The following is a 24,355-nucleotide window of genomic DNA, read 5'->3' as shown; positions in this document are numbered from 1 at the left end:
TGAATATTCCTTAACATTCTGTTTTTGATGAAAACATATTTCATTTAGATATAAATCTTAGTGAACTAGGCATTTGCCTGGAAAAATATATATACAACTGCAATATCCTCTAAGCACCAGAAGTACAATTTCTTGCATGACAACAACACAGCTAGTGTAATTAGGACATAAGAAGAATGAAAGCCAAGCAAGGCAGACTGTCTTTGCTACCAGTTCCTTTTCTAAAGACCACTTGCCACCTTTCTCAGCCTGTGTCCCTGTAGAGTGGATTAGAAGGCTATAAAACATTATGCCTTTTATACAATGTGCAGTGGATTGGTTCAGAAACCAAGTAAACACAAAGTAATAAAAGTAGAATCCCTGTCTTTAAAAGAAAGATCTTAATAATGCTTCCTTTTGGCCATTTTTTGGTCATTACTTTAAATTTGATGGTTAAGTGTATAAAGACATAATTTTGAGTATAGTGGGTAGCTCACGAGAGCTTTCATTGTAGTTAGAGCATCCTTGGAGAATTTACAGAAGACTCTTCTTCAGTCAATTGCAATTCTCATGTTCCACATGGTTACAGCATTTTATTTCATTAACACCTAATTTACAAGCGCAAGCCATTCTAAATGTAACAGAACAGATGTAGGAAATAATTATAATTTAGATTGAAATCGTCATCTCCTAGTCACATATCTTTAGCCTATCTATCTTAAGAAAATAAATTTTAATAACTTACTGAAGAGGATTATAAAGAGAGTCAAAACATTTTTTCCAATTTAAATAAAGAGGTGCCTCAATGTAAGGTATTTATTTCTGCCAGTTTACCAGCTATTGCACAGATGGGCAATACTGGCTATATTAAGCTGTATGGTTTATAATAGGACCTGTGCAACATTGATAAGGCAATCTGCACCTATTTAAATATGCATTTTCATGCAACCTCACAACATAGCCCTTGGACAGTTCGTTTAATGCTTTGAGAATTCTTCAAATTTTGTTTTCTAAAGATAGATTATTTCACTTGATTGACTTTGCATTTAATTTGCTGCATATGAAAACAACCACAAAAAGGAAATATTGTACAATTATGCAAATAGTAAAGCAACTTAATGTTTGTTATCTTTTACCAGGACTATATTAATCAGTTTGAAAAATCTAGTCACCATGGTAAAAAAAAAAAAAAAAATTAACACACACCCCCTGTCTCCAACCAGGGACAGATTAATTGTTTGAGTAAACAGAATGACCACTTGTTCTGGATGTGAACAGAAACAACACATGTGATTGGCTGTGGCGAACTGGTCCTCATTCAATATCAATTTTTAGTTCCCAGTAGTCAACATTTCCCATTGCTGGCTCCTATGTACCCTGACCTATCCAAATCTGAAGGAGAGGGGTGCAGCTCTGGCATAAAATATAATACCATCTTCCCACTTACTTTCAATTTATCTATCCATATTTTGAATTATGGTAGTTCATCTTTATCCCACTTCCCATTCCAATCCCTCACTTACGATATGCCCCCAGGTAGATATTGTAAAGCTGTTCAAACCCTTCTTGGCATGCTGGTCTTCCTAGTATTGTCTATATGGGCTTAGTGAGGTAAATCCTTATGAAATAACTAATATTAAGCAAGTACATCATAGAATTTGCAATATTTTTCCACTAAAAATCAATCTTTGATTTATTTTGGCATTAGCTTGTGCTCATTAAGTGTCTGAAGATGAAACAGATAAGGAAAAAATGAAGATCCTAGTAACTTATGATTTAAAATGACATCAAAAAACGCTTTGGGAAGAGAATATATATATAAAAATTGTCTTTGCAAACCTTATCTCAAGTTGAGTGGGGATTCCCCGCCCCCTATAATTTACATGTTGATAAAGTCACCTTTATCAGGAAGCCCTTCATTGTGTTTGTACAGATAGCTCTGAACAAATTACAATGAAAAAAATAAAAGTGTCCCTACCTTATGGGAAATTACTGCAGGTCTTGCCCCCAGACTTCATATATCTGCAACATAAAAAAAAATGTAAAAAGTTATTTACGTTATGGATAAAGCAGTATTTTCAAGTCAGCAAAAACTGAGACAATGCACACCCTTCCCAGCAGAGATCTATTTCCAGTAGAGAAAACAAAAGGAAGATAGCACAGAATTATTCCTTTGATTAAGAATAAAATAAATAGCCCGGCTGGTGTGGACCAGTGGTTGAGCATTAACCTGTGAACTAGGAGCTCATGGTTAGATTCCTGATAGGTCACAAACCCAGGTTGTGAGCTCAATCACCATTAGGGAGCATGCAGGAGGCAGCCAATCAATGATTCTCATCACCGGTGTTTCTATCTTTCTCTCCCTCTCCCTTTCTCTCTAAAATCAATAAAAATATGTTTTTCAAAAAGAATGAAATAAATATAAGAATAATAAGTTGATAATATTTAGGGCCATCATAAGATGAAAATCAGCTAGATTTGTAACATAAATAAATCTAAGCCTGTAAAATGCGTTTCAGATATGTGGTATAATTTTTCTTACCATCAATATTAACTTCATTTTCCATATATACATATCACATAATGTTATTCACCATTTTTCTTTAATTTAAAATATAGTTTTTAGATATAGTTGACAATGCTGGTGTTTGAACACTTAAGATATTCTATAGCATATGGTCAACTACATTTCAATTGATCCTGATAAAGCAGCAGGAAGTAATGATTACAATGTGGTTTACAACGGATTTTCATGTATTTTATGATTTGATTTCTATAAAAACTCCCTCTCCCTTTCTCTCTCTGAATCAATAAAAACATAAATCAATCAATCAATCAATCAATCAATCTCAAATCTTTTCCTTCCAAGTCAAGTTCCACATTGCACTCTCAATTTCTGCCCATGACATCATCACTCACCTTCAATTTTAACTTTAAATATATGATCCTTATGTCACTGAAGCAGAAAGGGAATATATTTTAGAATCTGAGATATCAGGTTCAAATCCCAGCCTTTCATTTTGTTGTTTGAATGTCCATAAGAAACTTACTCCTGACACTACAGTAATCCCTGCATCTGGTAAATGGAGATGGATACTACAATCTCTTAGAATCAAATGAAATGACAACTTTACAATTTTAGCCCACAGTACATAATTTTTACTTATTTACGTTTTTGGTTGTTGTTAATCCTCACCCGAGGATATTTTTCCCATTGCATTTTAGAGAGTTGTGGAAGGAAGGGGAGAGACAGAGGGAGAGAAATATAAATGTGAGAGAGACACATCAATTGGTTGCCTCCTGCATGCACTCTGACAGCCTGCAACTGAGATATGTGCCCTTGACCGGAATCGAATCTGGGACCCTTTAGTCCATGGGCCGGCACACTAAATACTGAGATACCTGGCTAGGGCTTTATTTTTTTTAATGTTTTTATTAATTTCAAATAGAGGAAGGGAGAAGGAGGAGAGATAGAGACACCAATGATGAGATAGAATCCTTGATTGGCTGCCTCCTGCACACCCTCTACTGAGGATCAAGCCCGCAACCCACGCATTTGTCCTGACCAGGAATTGAACCATAACTTCCTTGTTCATGGGTCCATGCTCAATCAGTGCACCACACTGGCTAGGGAGTATATACTTTTATAATGTTGATCTCCATTTTCTCTGAATGTACAATCAGACAGGACTAACATCACCTGTCTCTTTGTAACATGTTTGACAGCTGGGAGTTAATATGGCACCATTAACCAGGCCGGTGTTCTGTTGAACATCAAACAAGGCATTCTGTAATCATAATGAATTAAAAACAAAAACCAAAAAACAAAAAAACCCATACTTATATCTGAACTGAGACAAAACTGGAATATTTTTCAAATAACAAAAAGGACCTAATCCCTCTCCTTGTTACTTTAGTGATTGCTGCTTCTGTAACCAATTGCAGCTTTAGGTTTGCTTCATATCTCCTGCTTTTTAAGTAAGAATTATTAGGACACCCAATAACAGAATTATCTTCATCTCAAACACTTTGCAAAAATAATCTTACATCAGCTCAAATCCTGTCCTAAAACCCTTCAATTCTAACACCTTCTTCATAGACAGCCCATATGTGCATACTCTCTCTTTGTAACTAGTCAATAAACCCAACTTGGACTTCAGATGTGCCCTTGGTTGTCTCTGACTTGGGGGCATTGGCCTGCCTCCAATGTGGACCTTCTTTTGGAATCCATCTGCCACCCCCATCACATGTGAGATCTGCTATCCCTCAGGCCCCTCCCTTTCCTACCTCCAACCCATAGTAGAGACTGTTGAATATTAGTCCAAAAATTATCTGCCTAAAAGTAACACTATTTATTAGACACCTAATTTTACATGTCCATTGTTAATATTTAGTGATTGAAAGACTGTCAGGAGATGTTCTCTGGAGAGACAAGATACATCATCCATGGTGGTGAACCAGTTGTAAGCCGAGATATAGTTGGATGTTCACAGACAAAGTGCCAAATGCATACCTGTAAATGGAATAGTAATTTTCTTGTATGCTCCACACAATAGGTGTCAAAATTATCTAATTCCTTTGTTTTGTCTTAAATGAAAAAAAGGTTAGGTTGTGAGTAAAAATTCTGTTTTGATAGCTTGAATCTCTGGAATAACCCCCATAGGAATTAGCAGGAAGCAAATCTAGTCAAAGCAATGTTTAGAAAATAGAAGTTTGTACCTTGTCATTATATTTCACATTTTCAACTAGACCTGCAATGAGAACACTAGCTTCCTTTAAAAAAAATTCAATAGATACTTTTCATTTGTGCTTTTTAAAGTATTTTTAAAATTGTATTTTACATAACGTGACATATAAATTGCACACTGTGGAAAGAATTGTCTGCCTCCCTGAATGAAACCATTTCAGTCTCAAGAGTTTTATTATCTGTTAAAATTTATTTAAATATAGGCATTCAATTTTACATTACTTGACATTTATGGGGAAGCTATTTTACAGAGCAGGTTTCTGAATAGACAATATCACAACAAATATTCATGATTCTATGACATGCTAGATTGAAAAACATGGGGAATGAATCATCCACGTATTCTGGACAGTTCACATATATGAACATCTCTAATACAACTTTGGTTCAGAGGCCCACTAATATGTGTTTAACAAGTACAATTATGACACATAATAACAGCCTACCTATTATTAATAGAAGCTCTACTGTTTTGACTATTAGGCTAAAATATTTAATATTAAAACTGGAGAATAGCCAGCAACACACATTTGTAATGCAAAATTCTTAGTGTTTAAGGCTGTGTTTTTTTTAAAGAAAAAAAAAATAACAGCAACTTTGCTAGTTGAACTGACTGGAAAGACATGAATTGTACTTTATGCATCTATCATGATCTATCCATGGACTACAAATTATCTTAAATTTTCCTTCAATGATACAAAAATACAAATCATAGGCATCATTTTAAATATGCAATGTGCTCAAATTGACAGCTTAAAATACAGTTAAAAGAAACTGGGAGATGGAGCTTCTACAACAAAGGTTTCCCACAGCTGGCCTATGAGTTTGATGTATGACAATTTCAACTGGGATTTTTATGAACAAGAAAGAAAACAATTCACCACAAGATTTTAAATTACATAGAAGAATCTATATGAAACTCCTATCCATCAAGTGGCCACTGAAAAATGAGGTAATTACCTAAAATAATTTGCATGTTAAGAGCTAATACGGTATTACTAAGTGAGGTCCAGTTGCAAAAGCAATGCATAATTTCCTGATTAATGTCTCATGCACAATATTCCTCCATGCTCTGTCAGAGCCTAAATAACAGTATGGCCAATCAATCAAAAAAAAAATAGCTCAGATAAGAAATGAGTTTAGCTCTAATAAATCATGACTTGAACTCAGTGAATTTTAGAATTATGACAACTAATCACAGTATACCATGTTTTTAAGGCAATGCATTTAGATTCTAATTGCTATAATTATAGATTTTTAGTAATTCTGGATTAGTGTGTGAAGGCAAAAAAAAAAAAAACACAAAAAAATAAACACAATACCCACATTGTTAGTTTATAAAATTTCATCTATTTAGTTATTGAAGAAAATTCACACCTCTGCCAAAAGTTATGATAAGAATGATATTTCGTCAGGAAGACTGAAAATGTTAGTGGAGTCATATGGCCAAATTTCCCACACAAATATCTATATATATAAAAGCCTAATATGCTGTGTCCGACCATCACTCAACCATTCTGTCAACCTCTCGACCAGTCACTATGATGTGCACTGACCACCAGGGGGCAGATGCTCCAACCGGTAGGTTAGCTTGCTGCTGGGGTCTGGCCAATTGGGACTGGGCAAGACAGGCTGGACACGCCGTGGAGCCCTTCCACGGTCCCTCCCCGGCTGGCTGCCCCTACTGGCCCTGATGGGGACTGGGCAAGATGGGCTGGACATGCCCTGGCAGCCTTCTGCAGTCCCTCCCCAGCCTCTAAATATTTCTTCTAATTAATTTCCTTTCAATGTGCATGAATTTGTGCACCAGTCCTCTAGTTATGAAATATTTCTCTTCTCAGTGCACAGTGGAAACATTCCGTCTAAAAGTAGAATTAATCTCTGCTGTCAGCAAAAGGTAGGTGTGGCTACAGACAAAAGGGAAGTAGGTGAGGCAAACTTCAATGTCTTGCTATAATAGATAGAAGGACTGCAGGTGAGTTCTGATTGGAGGCACTGAACAAATTCAGAATAGACATTCAATGTTCTACTATTCTGTTCCTGTGTAAATGGAGACATTTTTAAAAATATTAAAGCTATTTATGGAATTCATTAAAAGGCAGGATTTTTCTTTCTTTGTTGCTAGGAAGGAGAATGGGGAGCAAAGGGATGTTTCCTTGATGCCAACGTGAATTTTGTTGTTGGAAATGGAGAAATGATGAAAGGAAGTCCAAGGAAATGTGTTCATGATTATTTTGACCCAGCCAGAATACTGACTCTCCTTTTGTTTTTCTCAGGAAAACATTAACATTTTGCCAATGAAGAAGGTAAGTTTTGAGGGCAGACGGGCTGTTCTATGTGGGCCCTACTACTTACTATAAACTTGGGAGAGTTATGAAATCTCTTTCAAGCCTATTTATTAATCTAAAAACAGGATAGTAACACATCTTACTGGGGAGTTGTAATTATTGACCAAAAACAGTGTGAATAACTAGTACTAGTACCAGACAAATGACTAATAGCAATCACTTACATCAGTGACTAGTACTAGTAAGTGCTGGCTATACAAAAGAGTTTATAATTGGTGTCATTATTAAATCACTTAACCTCATATCTGTTTGCTCATCTCTAAAATGGAAATAAAGACAGTTCCCATCTGACTAGTTGTGAGATTAAAGGGATTAATATACCTACATTTCTTATAGCAGTGGCTGATATGTAATAAGACCTCAAATTGTTAATAATTAATCATTGGTAGCCACTTGCCAAATTCAAATTAATTAAAATTAAGTAAAATTTAAAATGTCCCATGAATGACATTTCCAGTGCTCAATAGCCACCATCCCATGTGTAGCTAGTGACTCTTGTATTGAACAATGCATGTTAGAATATTTTTATCATCTTGGAAAATTATTTTGGATAGTGATAAAAGATATGAACTTCAAGATTTGTGGAGAAAACTGTCCATTCTTCATATTGTTAGCTAGAGAAAGGATGGGATGAAGAAAAGACAGTTTGTAGAAGTCATTTAACGTGTACTTTACACGACTTCAAATTGCTTCAGGTTGTTTGGGGTGTGCTTTCTTTACATTTAGATATTTATTATTTTAAGAAAAATTTTAATTGTGGAACAACTATAAAATATGAAGCTATAAAACTTAACTTTACATGAGACTCACTCTAGTTAATAAGGAAATAATTATTGAAACTACCAATTGAACAGCAATGTGCCATATAGAAGTCACTTGAGGTAACAAATTAATTTTCAAAAAGCTTTATATAGGCCTTCAAGTGATAACCCAAGGTAACAAAACTTTCTAGGGCTTTGGTGATCTAAAGATTTGTAACTATAGTGACTAAGTTTTTCAAATTTTATCAGGCATGAAATAGTCTCATAAGTTACCTATAATCACCATGCAATTGTCAATAACTATATACAAACATGTTTATTAACAAATGGTATCCATAAAATACAATTATATCACCAATTTTCCAAGTGACAATGACTTACAAAACTCTATAGCTATTTCTTTCATATTCTCATTATTCTGGTCCTGGATTTCTTTGGAATATTTAATCATTTCTCAATACAACTCTTATATTGCCCACCTGAAACAAATATTATATGTCAACTATATCTCAAAGAAAATAAGTATACATCTAAAAAAGAAATAAATGCATTACTAAGTAAAATAAAACAAACAAAGAAACATTTTCCAAAGGTTGGTCCAATAAGGCTTGTCAACTATTGACAAAATAACCATTCCTGTTACTAACAAAGTGGATAATATTACTGATAAATAGTTTGTCTTCTATTTGCCTTCTGAAACTCTTTGAAATATTACTGAATATATTGGAACATAGCAGGATGTTTTCCTAATTTATTTGACCATCTAAATTATCTATCATTTCCTTATGAAAATAGGATTTTATGGATTGACTTTGGGGAAATGATTGGGAGAATGGAATATTGGATATGAATAATAAGTCTGTCGTAGTACAGTAAGACAAAAAAGTGTTACAAAAGTAAGTCTGAAAAGCTAGAAAGCTGGTAAAATGATCATTAATGTTAAACAATTGTTTATATTGTCTTGTTGTAATCATAAAGCCAGAAAAAAAATCAATGGCTTTGTGGATGATTGTCAGTAACTAGAGGCCCAGTGCACAAAATGTGTGCACTGGTAAGGTCCCTAGTGGCTGCTGGCTGCCAGCCGGGTACTCCCTCCCTTCCCCTGGTCACCTGCCAGTGCCGCTGGTTGGGGCCTCCCTCCCTTCCCCCAGTCAGCCCGCTCCCTGGTCGAACTCCCAGAAGAACTCCGATCAAGGGAAGAATTTGCATACTGTGTTTTTATTATATAGGATATGTAAGATAAAATCCCATTTCATAAAACAATTGACTTCTGAGTTTTAGAAAGAATGTATAGTGAAAGTCATTTTTATCGCCTTTGCTTACACCAAGGAGAGAAATATAGACATCCTTTAATTTTAGAAAAATACAATTTATCTCATCAATTAGACTTGTATCTCCATTATTTTTTCATCTTAGAGATCATAATAAGTTTGAGAAAATATGATTTTACCAACATTTTGAAAGACTATATCATGACCAAACAGGAAAAGCTAAACATTTGGAATTGGAATATTTCTCTAAGTGTTTTGATGGACATGAAGAGTAAAGTATTATTATTCACATATTCAACTCCACTGGAAAGTAATTGAGGTTTAAGAATACAGTTTTATAGTTCCATACAAGGAGTCAGTGTAAAAGTCATGATTAATGCATAACCCTCTGATATTTCATAATTTGGTTCATTATCATCTTTACTTGATTTATTTATCTGTTATCAGTTACAATTAGGACCATGCTAGGCATATAAACTCACATTTAAATAAGTTTATAAAAAGACAAGTAAAAATTATTCTGGCTATATGAATTACAAATCATAATATCTATGTCAGAAAGGTCACAATTATGATTATATTGTTTTCTCTTTGCCCTAGAAAGTTTAAATTTTAATATATATTAAATGACATCTCTCTGTAATTTAAGAAAGTAATAAAAACTCAATTTTATATTTATGCATGTCTATCTTTCTCTAATTGTTCACACTTTATTTTAGCACTATATATCAGGTCTAGTAATTATAAAATTTTCTCAAAATTGGTGTTTTTCCTATCCTATATAATAGAAGCCTAATATGCTAAGTGTCCAGTCATCCAGTCAGCTGCTCAACCAATCAAAGCATCTACACTAATAAAAGAGAAAAATGGTAATTGGCGTACGGCGATCCCTTTTTCATTGGCTAATCAGGGCTATATGCAAATTAACTGCCAACTAAGATTGGCAGTTAACTGCCAACTAAGATTGGCAGTTAACTGCCAACAAGATGGCGGCTAATTTGCATATGTAGGCACAATGCAGGGAGGCGAAAGGGAAAGCAGGAAGAAGCCCCCTGCCACTGACAGTGATCAGAAACCCAGGGGGGAGCTAAGAGCTGGGGGGCAGAGCAAAGGCGGCCCTGGGGCCGCCTTTGCCCTGCCCCCCAGCCATGATCAGAGAATCAGGTGCCTTTGCCGCCCTGGCCAGTGATAGCAGGAAGTAGGGGTGGAGCCAGCGATGGGAGCTGGGCACGGTCGAAGCTGGCAGTCCCAGGAGCTAGGGGTCCCTTGCCTGGGCCTAAAGCGAAGCCCACGATCGCGGCGCCCCCCGCTGCCACTGCAGGTCCCCGCTGCCTGGGCCGGACGCCTAGGCCAGAGGCGTTAGGCCTGGGCAGGGGCGGAGCCTGCAACCGCGGGGAGCTGGGGGTGCCCTGCCCAGGCCTAACACCTCTGCCAGAGGCCTCAGGCCTGGTCAAGGGGCCGATCCGGTGATTGGTGATCGGAGGGTGATGAGGGTCAACTCCTCTGGCTGAGGCATCAGGCCTGGGTGGGGGGCAGAGCCGGGGATTGGGGGGATATGATGGTCCCCTTGCCCAGGCCTGAAGCCTGGGTCAGAGGCGTCAGGCTTGGGTGGGGGGTGGAGCAAGCGATCAGAGGGAGATGGGGGTCCCCTGCCCAGGCATGATTCCTGGGCCAGAGGCCTCAGGCCTGGGCGGGGGCCAGAGCCAGTGATCGGAGGGAGATGGGGGTCCCCTGTCCAAGCCTGACACCTCTGGCGGAGGCGTCAGGCCTGGGCAAGGGGCCGATCAGGCGATCGGAGGGTGATGGGGGTCAACGCCTGAGGGCTCCCAGTATGTGAGAGGGGGCAGGCTGGGCTGAGGGACACTCTCCTCCCCCCGCCCCCTACCCAGTGCAAGAATTTCGTGCACCGGGCCCCTAGTAATATGCTAATTATATGCTAAGGCTGTTCAACTGCTCACTATGACGTACACTGACCACCAGGGGGCAGACAGTTGACTGGTTGACCAGTTGCCATGACGTGCACTGACCACTAGGGGGCAGACGTTCCGACCAGTAGGTTAGCTTGCTGCTGGGGTTCGACCGATGGGAACTGAGAGAGATAGGCCAGACATGCCCTACAGTCCTCCTGTGGTCCTTCCCTGGCCCAGATCGTGCACCAGTGGGGTCCCTTGGCCTGGCCTGTGCTCTCTCACAATCCAGTATCCCTTGGGGGATGTTGGAGAGCCAGTTTCAGCCCAATGGCAGAACGACCGGTCACTATGATGCTCACTGACCAGTAGGGGGCAGACATTCAATGCAGGAGTTGCCCCCTGGTGGTCAGCGTGCTCCCGCAGGGGAAGCGTCGTTCAGCCAGAAGCCGGGCTCATGGCTAGTGAGCACAGCAGGGGTGGCAGGAACCTCTCCCACCTCCATTGCAGTGCTAAGAATGTCTAACTGCCAGCTTAGGCCCGCTCCCCAGTGGGAGCGGGCCTAAGACATTAGTCGGACATCCCCCGAGGGCTCCCGAACTGCAAGAGGCTGCAGGCCTGGCTGAGGGACCGCCCCCCCCCCCCCCTCCAGTTCACCAATTTCATGTCCTGGGCCTCTAGTTCTATATAAAGCATAAAAGAAAGAGAAATTATGTCAACTTTATATATCAATAAAACAGTGTTACCGAAAAAAAGAACTCATTTCTATCCTTGAAATAGGCTTCAAAATCTATATAGTTGTTTTAAAAAAATCCATACTTTACATTTTTATTAAAGAGTATAACCTCATTAACAATAGTTATTTGATATATTTGGTGTTTTTCATTACTAGAGGCCTGGTGTACAAATTCATGCACCAGTGGGGTCCCTCGGCCTGGCCTGTAGGATCGGGCCAAAACAGGCTCTCCAACATCCCCCAAGGGGTCCTGGATTGCGAGAGGTCACAGGCCAGGCCGAGGGACCCCACTGGTGCACGATTGGGGCTGGAGAGGGATGGGGGAGGTTGGCCAGCTGGGGAGGGACTGCAGGAGGGCTCCAGGGCATGTCCGGCCTATCTTGTTCAGTCCCCATCGGCCAGACCCCAGCAGCAAGCTAACCTACCAGTTGGAGCATCTTCCCCCTGGTGGTCAGTGCACGTCATAGCGAGCGGTTGAAGGGCCTTAGCATATCATTAGCATATTACACTTTGATTGGTTGAAGAGCCAACTGGATGACCGGACACTTAACATATTAGCCTTTTATTATAAAGGATAAGAGAATTCTTGCAAATATTTTCTGCTCAAAATATTTCTAACAACATTGGAAACAGGTATGATTTCAACACTGTAAGCCTATAATTTTTTTCAATGTGAATATTTGAGATAACTTCATTTTTTCTTCTCAGTACAAAAAAAATCCCTAATTTTCTGAGCTTCATGTGAGTTTAAACTATGTTTATAAGCAGGACTATATACTAAGAAGGATGGCATCTAAAATTCATTACCTGCCCAGCCAGCCTGGCTCAGTGGTAGAGCATGGATCTATTAATGAGGAGATCAGGGTTCAATTCCCAGACAGGGCATATACCCAGATTACAGTCTTGATCCCCAGTGTGGGGAGTGCAGGAGACAACCAGTCAATGAGTCTCTCTCATCATTGATGTTTCTATCTCTCTCTCCTGCTCCCTTCATCCCTGAAATCAATAAAAATATCTTAACAATAAATAAAATCTATGACCCCACATTACACGTTGTGTTGTATATATACTATTATAAGTACTGTGTACTTTAATCCTCAATACCATCTGATAATAATAAAAAATAACCACGACAAGGGAAAGGACATATTGTGATTGATATATGCAACATTGTTTTGAGTACTTTCTGCATATTATCTTATTTAAACCTCACACTAATATATATTTGAAAGGTACTGTTATCATTTTCATCATTGTTTGACAGAGAACAAAATTCATGTAAGAGTTTAAGGAAAATTCTCAAGTTCACACAGCTAGAAAGTAGAGGTCCTAGGATTTGAACCCAAATAATTCAACCTCAAAATCCATGATCTTACCCCATAAATTGTACCACCTCCCTGTTAGTTAAGTTGGCTAGTTGCTTTCAAACCTATCTCGCACATGAGAAAATTGAGGGTCAGAGTTATTAATTTGCAAGTCGGGATTTGAACTGAATTTCTTGAGTAAAATCCTACAATATCATTTTATATCATTGTTGTGCACCAATTTTCTGTCTCCCCAGAAAAACTATTTTCTGTTATCTTTCATAATATTTTTCCCCAGCACAGGCCTGGAAACCCCTCTGTAATGAGCTAATGGAGTTAGGCACATAATCACTTTCTGAATTCAGGGAGTGAAGTGTTAGAAAACACAAACCCCGTGGAAAGTCTGAAACTAGGAATAGCTCCTAGGAACTAAATGCAAACTGGATAGATGCTGTCAGCGAATCACAACCATCAAGGAACATCTAGAAGATGCTCAGCAGATAGAACTGGAGTGAAGGCCAGTTCCATGGAACAGACAAGAAAGATGGCACCATTCTCCTCCCTCATAAAGGGAAGTGACATTGAACACACTTCCCCCTCCAAATATATGATGACTTAACCTCAATCTGAAAACATTAACTTTCTCTCTGGAAGTGGAAACGGATGTATTTTATTTTCTCCTCAGCCCTTCTGTTTCTAAAAGGCTGCAGTATCTCTGTGTGGCAAATGCCCTTGACTGTCTCTCCCACTGAACTACTTTCAGCCATGATTTTTCCTTATGAAAAGCCATGATTTCTAGACTATGCATCAAGTAGAAACTGAATAAGACATATGTACTCCAGAGAAATGAAACTGATACAGGTTTCCTAGCTTAGTTTTTCAAGGGGGCTGGGGTCATGAAGGGAATTGATATTTATTTTAAATTTACCGTAGTGTATATTGAATCTGTGCTAATATTATGATATAAACTGAATTGAATTCTTAAAACAACCCCATGGGGCAATACTATTATCGCTATTTTCCTGATGAGGAAAAGAGACTGTGCAACATGGGAAATTCAGCGTCAGAGGAGGGATGCAATTTGGTCTGTTTTAAATTAAAGAGATTCCTCCACACGCTAAATTCAAATACCGCTCAATGAAACACAATGGGGTTTCGAGCATATTGCCACATGCAAACATTTGCTGAGGCACTGAGAATTGCATAGACAAATTTGATATTACAAATTACCACGAGCACTTTCATAACATAAAAATTGATGTCTTCTTTTAAATGCAATTTGATTAAAATGGGAATTTGCCATATTATATTACTGATCTTGGAGATGGGGTGCAGTATGAATATTTGCTACCACATAGTGATAGAATTTGAACACAAGCTTATAATTTCCTAAACCCTTAGTATTTCCTACTTCAGTTAGGGTAAGAAAAGTGGGTGAATACTTCTTAAATAAACTCATTATTAGCATTACTATTGATGCAAAATCCTGGTAGAAGGGAATATTATAAAATTGTTCAGTGAATATCGTGGGGTCATTGGGTTGTCTGTAATATTTTATGTGTTGTGTTTCAAGTTACTTAAACAATGGATATATTTTGCTTAGAAATTTAAAAACAAAGCCTGGAATTAATATTTATTTTTCAATCAAAATACTTCAATAACACACTTTCCTTTTTAAGTTTTAAAAGAATAATTACAAAGATGATTACATAAAAATAGAAGAGTAAGTATTAAAAAGTGCTATTATCATCATTGCCCTCCACCTCTTATTTCTTACTAGTACATACCACTTCAGAATATTTGTATGTAGGCAGATGTATTACATATAAATATATTTCTATAACCATCTATATTGTATGCATTTCTTTCATACTATATATTTGCTTTTGTTTACGCAAAAATATTTATCATGGATATACATGGAGCATCCTCATTCTTCATAACACTTCAACTTTTCACTCTAAAAATAATGCTACAGCAAATATCCTCATATACTTTTATGGTTGTATGATTATTTCTAGAGATTTATACTGTTTAAAAAGATATGCGCAAAAAATATATATCATTGCATTTTCTTCACCACTTCCTCTCTCGCCCACTCCCTTACTTCCCAAATCAAAATCTACTTTAACAAAGTGTGAAGCTCTATAAAGGGATTGTTCACCTGTTCACAGCTGTAACCTTGACAAGTTTAGTTAATCATTTCTTGTCAATTTCTTTACCAGCAAAATTGGGATAAGCTCTGGCCCTTGTGGCTCAGTTGGCTGAGTGTCCCCGCACCCAAAGGATGCTGGTTGGATACCCAGTCAGGGCACATGCCCAGGTTGCAGGCTTGATCCCCAGGAGGAGGCAGCCAATGTTTCTCTCTCACATCAATGATGTTGTTGGTGTTTCTTTCTTTCTCTCTCTCTCTCTCTCTCTCTCTCTCTCTCTCTCTCTCTCTCTCTCTCCAAAATCAACAAAAACATATTTCAAAAAATAGGGATGATAATAGAACCTATATCGTAGGGTTGTTGAGAAGATTACATTATTAGAAGAATTCCTTTCACTTCATAACAGCTCAAGAAATGTAACCTATAAGCCAAAATGATCTTTAACCACCTAAGATATGAGTATGAAGTAAAGTGGCACACTTCTTCTCTTTTTTAATGGTACAAAATACTGCAAATCTGTCCACTGATTTAAAATGTCAATTTAATTATAAACAAAATTTATAAAATTATCTCTGCTGATTCTAAACCATGTATTTTTTTCTGTTTTGGTGTCCTACTTTGTGTATTTCTGTACCATAACTATACTATAAAACAGTGCCTTTTAAGGATAGATAATATATGATAATATACATAAATGAAATGTACCCATGACCATATGTAGGAAACCAAGCAATAATAATATACACTTTGATGATCTTAGAGTGACATTTGGGGGGAAATAACCTTTTTACTCAGAATTATAAAATTAGGAGCAAACTAAAAACATGTCAGTCTGCATATTTTATCTCATTGCACATGAATGACTTAAATAACTTAATAAACAAAAAGCTACATTTGAGACACTTATTAATATATATGAAAAATCTTTCCAATCCAGTGTGTAACATTTTCAAAACTGCTAAATAAAGAAATGATTAGCGTTTTTTATGTGTAAATTTATATTTCCATTGAGCTTTTATGAAATCCCCATTCTGTATTTAGTTCACTTTTTTAGTTATTGTTATGAGTGTTACAGTCAATGTCCAGACACCCAAGTAGATACATTTTGGAATGGACATGCACTTTTGCACACAAAAACATTACTTAGAAAGGGACATATAGTTGAAAAGGGACACATCCCATTATTCTTAATGCTTATTGCTCTCCCACCTTTGATGCTGGTCTGTCAGTCTGAGTTACTTTGAAGGTTCTTCCTTCCTAATGAGGTCAATTATATACAGAGACTCGCACTGTTGTATAGTCACATATGTTCCATGTCCTTCTCTTTCTGCAAATACTGTGAAAACCTCTCTGACAGGATAACGAGAGTCCAGAGAGTCATGTACGTTCTACTGGTCCTTCGCTTACAGAATTTTACCAAGTAACCCTATTTACATTGTAAAAGGAGTGGCATTAGTGGTGTTCGTTAATAAGTGCCCATTCCCCCACTGCACAACAGTGGTACCAACAAGCACATGATGTTGCAATGTGAGTTCAGGAAAAAAATATATGGCCAGTGAGATTTACATTGGCATAATAACTAGACGACACGATAGTTTATACTGTTGTCTCTCTAACTAGGAAGCGTTCTCTATTTCACCAAGAACACATAACTTAGATCTTCCCTCATTTTTTCCTACTGCCTATTCCAAACATACACAAGTATTTTGGACCCCTCCCTCATTGCTTCTCTCCAGTGAAGTAGAGAAAAACGTTTTCTTTCACATGATTAAATTTGAGGCTGTCAACTGTACCACCATCTGCCCAGTCACTGAGCCAACTGGGAAGGCATTTTTAGATTCGGCCCTCAAGCATTACCCTCTCCCTGATTCATTCCTGGATAGATTCAACACCTCTCTCCTCTATAATATCCCTCCTATCAAGGTCTATTTCTTATATACTACTTCCACCAAGTTCTAATTACTTCTTTGTTTATCTCTCTTTTCTAGAAAAATTGTAATCCCTTACAAATTGAGGACAGAGCACTGAACAAAAGAGACAAAGTCCCAACCCCATGAAACCTACAGTCTTGGAGGAAGCAAATAATAATATACACATGCAAACAAATGAATGCACAAAATATTTAAACAGATAAACAAATTAAAAAATAAAATATAGAGCATAACATGTACCGAGAAGGAAATGAATAGCTCACGGTGATGCACAAAAGTAAGAAATCATCACCTCGGTGAGGTCTTTAGGAATGGTGGCTCTGAGAGGCTTTGAGGCTGAATCCCGAAAGCGGAACATGATGGGAACTTAGGGAAAGGGACTTCCAAGCAAGGGCCAGATCACATCAGCCTGGATCATGGGAGCAAAACTAGACTTTTTTCCCTCTAGGTTCAGTTCATTTGTTCTAACCATTTTACTTTAGAACTTATTACATGCCTGTAACGATGAAAATAAAACCTCTTTTCTCAATGGAACTTACACAATGGGAGAGCAGGTGAAGATAAAAGACACAATAAACAGATAAGCATATTAATAAGCAGAATAACTTCAGATAGCAGTAAGGTCTGTAAAGATGGGATAGAGGACCTTGGTGCAATAGAGGTGGTGGCCAGGATGGCCTCTCTAAGCAGTCATGTTTGGTCAGAGCACTGAACAAGATGGAGTGAATGTATGGGAATCAGGGAAAGGGCACACCAGGAGGGGGATGGGGCAGCACAAAGCCTTGAAGCCAGACTGAGTCTGCCTGTTGGAGGGACAGGAGGCTGGTGTGAGGGGAGCTAGAAGTCACAGAGACACTGGAAGGAAAAGACCCAGAGCGGGAGTCGGGGCCACACCACTACTGTGCGTGTACTCAAATGGACACAGGAGAGTGAACGTTAAAGGAAAAGGCTTAAATCAAATTGTCCCCACACCACTCTTTACTTATATACTAAGGAAAAGATGCTTCTCAGACGCTCCCTGAGGCCACGAGGTACCCCGTACACCGGCGGGGCGATCGGCTACCTTCGGCTCCTGTTGAACATTAAAAGCTTCTGTAAAGTTTTTTAAACAAGCGTTTCTGGCTTTCTCTCATGAGTAGAAGCACAGATATGTATAATTTTTATTTTTAATCATGGGCAATCTGATGAGCAACAAAAGTAGAAAAAAAAACTATTTTCTATTCAGATGGTCTAACTCACCATTGTTCGGGGAGAAAAAAAGGAGAAATTACCAGGAGGAAATATGTTATCATCAAGATTATTTCTTTCTCATTTTAGCTATGTTTTTATCATGAAGATTACCAACTGCAAAGTGCATTGATGTGACTTTCACTCATAGTTTGCTGCCTCGATGTTATTGAAGATTTCTGCATTCTCTTTTCAAACTTGAATCTCATCACTAATGAAAATATTAGTTTGCAGCAAATGAATACATTTTAATGGTAAAGTTTCTGAAAGTCTATATGCCTGACACCACAGGGGTTACAAATTATCTAGTCATAACTTAGTAGATATTACATTAGAGTCTAAATATTATTAACGTCGTCTTGATGGATAATTCTATCACAAATAAAATGATCCTTTAAAGTGTAATAATAAACCAACTTAATTTCTGTTTTATATTTTCAACAGTTGCAAAATATTACCGGAAATTAAAATGCACAAAGACTTATCTTAATGTTTAATATGAATAAAAAGATAAAATAGAAAGAAAATAATGCTCAGTAATCTTTCATCTGAGCCTGGGAATTGCAATGCCAAAGTACTTTAAAGAATAAATTCTAATAAAATGGCAAATATACTAGTACATTATGCGTGAGTCTTATGTACAGTAAAGAAAGAATTACACTAAATGTGGCACTTTGTACACATGAAAGAGGAGCTCTTTTCTGAAAATGAGATGAATCAGAGTTCCTCAAAATCAAAATAAAAGGAAATGTCCTTTCTAAAACAATTCTGCATGTGAATATCACACCACTCAACAAACACAGTTAGATTTAGAAATCATGTATAAAACTTTCCTTAATTATCACTGTAGTTTTCTCTCTAAATATGTTTTCAGAAACTATTATCCATATAGTAATGTTCAGAAAAGTAATGATAGATTTTCTAAATGTGTTGAAGGTGCCATATTAAAACAATAAGCTCTAGAGTACTGATTTTTGAAGGGAAATAAAAAAGGTTTAAACACAAAACAATATGGGGCATATCACGACATAAACTACTATAATTGGTTTGTTTTTAAATGTTTGTATATATGCAACTAGAATACACTGACAGCTCAAATATGATATAACCTCTTTTTGTAAAGATTAGAAAAGAAGTTGTATGTTTAAAAAGCTTGTAAAATATTATCTTAGATTTCCAAAGGATGTGGTATTGCATGCCAAAGAATGATAAATGGCCCTGTGCTAAAAGGAGGGTGTGCGAGATCTCTCCCTTCATTAAAGAGAGGAGGCCACTGAGAAAACATTAAGCAGAAAGATTATGCAACTTTTCAAACATCAACCTTCATTAAAAATTTGACTGTGGTGGCATTCCAACATGTATGTGGGAGAAATAGGAATTACCACTTTAAAAAGAAAGTACCACATAAACCAAATAGACTTTCCTCTACATCTCAAATTATGGTGGCTAATTCAATTATCATTTTAGGAGGAGAAAAGATCATTTAAAGTCTGTGATGATACATTCTATACCAATAAAATGTTGTAGGAATTTGCAGAAATTTGGTACTTCAAACTTTGACAATTAACACAACAGCTAAACTTGTCATATTTCAGAACTTTGTTTCACAAGGTAAAGCTGATCTTTTTAGATTTAGATTTATTCTTTAAAGTGTGAGAAAGTGCTAATTACCCTAAAGCAGTATACATTTAATGCCAGGAAGGTATGACATAACAATCATTTCCATTCTTATATCACATTATTTTGCAATTGAGATGGAGAGAAGGAAACACACAGGGGATAACAAACCATGAGCCAGCAGCATGCTCAGCACTTTATGTACCACATGTTCTATCATTTCAAAGGACACTTCTGACTGGTTGTTGTTATGCAGCTGAAAGAGGTTAGCCAAATTAACCAAAACCACTTAGCTTGTCAGGGGCACTGATGGTATATTAACGCTTTTAGCTCAACTCCCACATCTGCATTTCACTCAGGCACTGTGATCTTTATGCTGAACCTGTATCATCTCACCACAATTAGAAATTATTGATTAAACTTTAAGTGCCATTTCTAAACAATGTTTCAATTCTAGACTATCTTCCTTAAAGGATAAGGGGAACAGATGACATGGTTAAACAGGAACAAACACTCCTGATTTTCAGCCATAGGAGCAGCAAAACTAGTTAGTATACAGGTATCAATTCCCCATGCTGCACGATATATTTATGTTTTCAATGTATCCTCATTATTTCAGAGTAAAATGTGATTATTCAAGAAAATCAATGCACTTCTACTAGAAGATTTCAGTAATGGATAATGGCCAAGACTCTCTGCGCGTGTGTGTGTGTAACATACATACATCCTATATAATAAAAGCCTAATATGCTAAGTGTCTGGTTGTCCATTCAACCAATCAAAGTATAATATGCTAATGATATGCTAAGGCTGCTCAACCACTTGCTATGACATGCACTGACCACCAGGGGGAAGATGCTCTGACTTGTAGGTTAGCTTGCTGCTGGGGTCCAGCTGATCAGGACTGATTGAGACAGGCTGGACACGCCCTCAAACCCTCCCACAGTCCCTCCCCGGCTGACCAACCTCCCGCAGCCCTCTCTGGTCCCGATCATGCCCCGGTGGGGTCCCTTAGCCTGGCCTGCACCCTCTTGCAATCCGGGACCCTTCAGGGGATGTTGGAGAGCTGGTTTCGACCTGATCACACAGGCCAGGCTGAATTCGTGCACCGGGCCTCTAGTACATATATAACCTGGCTGTGAGTTACTGGCTGTGAATAGCTCTTTCAAAAATTGCTGTCTCTACTGGAGTTGTCTAGGACAGAACACAGATTCAGAAGCATGTGCTGAACTGCTGACTGAATTGTTACAGAGAGAAGCACTCTTGCCTAAACCAGCCAATGGGAAGCAGGAAGAGTGTGAATCACATTTTAAAGATGGAGTGTGTTTAAAAACTTTCCTAAACTTGGCATATGCCTCTAATAGGATACAACTGATGGGGAATATAATTACACTAAAATATGTTTTATGATAGGAAATGTGTTCCAGGAGAGGGGGTGACTTCTCTGTTATTGTGATACAGCTTTCTTTGAGATCCCCAACACATATCTGAATATAATCTTAAAATTACCTTATAACAGAGTAGGTACAAAGGTTCAAAGTCTTGAGAATAATGGTTTTTAAACAGAAAATGATTTAAAAGAGATTAGAAAATGCTCTGCAATGCCACTTGACTATGGATTTGCAAAGGTCAAAATAATCAAATTACTTCTGAAATGCAAATGAGTATTAACATGGACATTCAAAATTAATAAACTATTCATAACCCATAATATTAATGATCATATATATATTTTCTGGAGTCTAAAAGAAATATTCTAAAGATACAAATGTGATGCAATGTGCTATCTATGCCACATCTATAGCTAATCTATATCTACCATATATATATATGTATGTATAAGCCTTATATATGCTGTATATCTAAAAGCCATAAAAGCAAAATAATTATACTAATATTCCTTTAGATATTAACTTATAAAGAAGGATTAAAAATGTATTACATGTGATTTTTTTTAATCAATCATCTCCTGATTTTCTGCAATGTATTCAAATAATCTATCCTCCTCTAATAATCTATCCAGATCCTCACTTGTCCATCACAATAGGCTGAGCTACCCTAGGAACAGTACAATGTCAAATATAAAACAACCCATAGAATTTACATTTAGCCTTCCACATGTCTCATTTCAGTCTTGATATAAATCACTCCAATTATATCCTATCTTTTAAGAAGCTAGGCTGCCTAGGCAAGATTTTCATATGTAAATTTTATTTTTGAGTTCTAATTGGCATAATTAAACAAAATGAGAAATATTCCTTTGATGGGACAGTTGACAATTATTTATTCACTCCAAGACTTTGATGTATTCTAGAGACTAAAAAAACTTTATAATATTTCCCAAATCCATAAACTGTAAAATGAAAACAGAGATATGAGCTGGCCATCCATTTTGCCATTGCAATATGGATTTCAAAGGTTGCTTACATACTCACAAAGTCTGACTCATGTGTGTGAGAACAGACAAATATTATTAAAGCATAAAAAGGATGTATTTAGTGACACGAATGGGTATTCTAAAGTGTTTTAAAAATCAAATTGTTACATAAAATATAAAAATCAAGACATTTCAGAGTAATGCATTATTAATAATTTCAAATATTTTTATACATCAAATTTAAAATGTAGACTTTTTTACCTTTCAAAATAAAGTTATAGAAAGAGAAAGCTGCATGGTGCCAATAAAATATGAATTTACAATGTAATTTGCAGATGTAAAACATCCTTGAAGATTCAGTAATTCATGTGTTTACATTTTATATTTTGCAGCTGAAGATTACTTCATTTTATTCCAAATTGTATCAAAGCACAACACACAATGGATTGCCTTTATAGCATAAGGTAATCTATCAATGAAATTTAAACTATCAAGTTAATCTTTAAAATCCTCTAGAAAGAATGAGCTATGAAAATGCAAGTAATACCACAATTACGTGCACGTGAATGGCTATTAACTTTTTATATCTCTGTAATTAGACAGAAAAGACCAATCATTTAAAACTTGGAAAGAAAATCATCTACAGGATTTATATGAACTTATGTATTTTAGTTTCAGTAATGTTAGCCAATATTCATAAAACATTAAGCTGCATATAAATATAGTCCAATGGGATGACCCAAATGGATGCAGTAGTAGTTAGGAAAAACATGGTTGTGGAAAAGCATTTTGTGAATATTATCTAGATGGAAATGTGAGAACCTGATACGTTGACTATTTCCTGAGGTTCCCATTAAAAAATGGTATCTTTCAAAATTAACATTATCTTCTCCAGTATGTAGGAAGAGTATTTTAAAGATTTCAGTAAGCAAATAGACACAATAGTGAGATCAGTTTATGTGGAAAATCTGAAGTAGGTTAAGAAGGTCTTTTCTATCTTTATAATAACTTTTGGGGTACTCTCTGTTGTCCTTCTAGTGTCTCCTGGGTTTTTATTAACTTTCAGTTATTGTGAATCCATTTCTGTCAAGGACATGGGAGTACCAAACTGCAGTAGTTTTCAAACTTCAGTATGAACAAAAATTAATCAAGCACTTGTCTTAGAATGCAGTTTCACAGATTATTGTCAATAGAGTTTGTGATCCAATGTTGGGGACAGGTCACATGAGCCTGTTTTTTTTTTGTTTGTTTGTTTTTAATTATTCTGATGCAGGCAATCTGGAGACCCAACTGTGAAAACTTTGTAATGAGGAATACTTGAATGAGTATGCCATTAATTTGCATAGGCTATACATGTGTGTACATATGCAAACACGTAGGAAGAAAAGTATAGATGGGATAAAAAAAAAAGAAGAAGTAAACAGAAGAATGAAGATGGGCAGAGAGAAATTGATGGTTATGAGAAAAATGGTTATGGCAGAGGTCATAAAGAGGCAGGCCATGAGCTGGATCTCATCCATGGAAGTGTTTCATCTGAACTTGCACAATTATTGAAAATAACTATAATTTAAATTAAATGTTAATTTAGTTTTAAATGACTCTGCAGGAGACACTTCTCCAAAGGGGCTGTCATGACTTTGATTTATTCATTGCTCACATTTATGGAATTCTCTTCTGTTTTGTTATTGATTTTTTAAAAAAATTAAATCTCATGGAGATCAGAATTGGTTTCTCTTGAAAACTGGGAAGGCATGGAAAAACTATATTTACATTATTCCATGGAAATAGTCAGTTATTCCTTATTAGCTACTGTCCACTTTAGGCAGGTAGGCACTCTTTAGTTGTTAATACTTAATGTGATTCTTGGTTTAAAATGCTAACTTTGTCCTCTTCACACATTTATGTTGCCTAGATGGCCTTTGTAGCCAGTTAAGAGGTAACCCTGAGTATGATTACCCTTCTTTAGAGAAACTCTCTGTTAAGGAGTACACAGGTAC

The sequence above is a fragment of the Myotis nattereri genome (genome assembly GCF_964212035.1).
Source record: "Myotis nattereri genome assembly, chromosome: 5".
NCBI lineage: Eukaryota > Metazoa > Chordata > Mammalia > Chiroptera > Vespertilionidae > Myotis > Myotis nattereri.
This window is presented reverse-complemented; position numbering follows the sequence as displayed.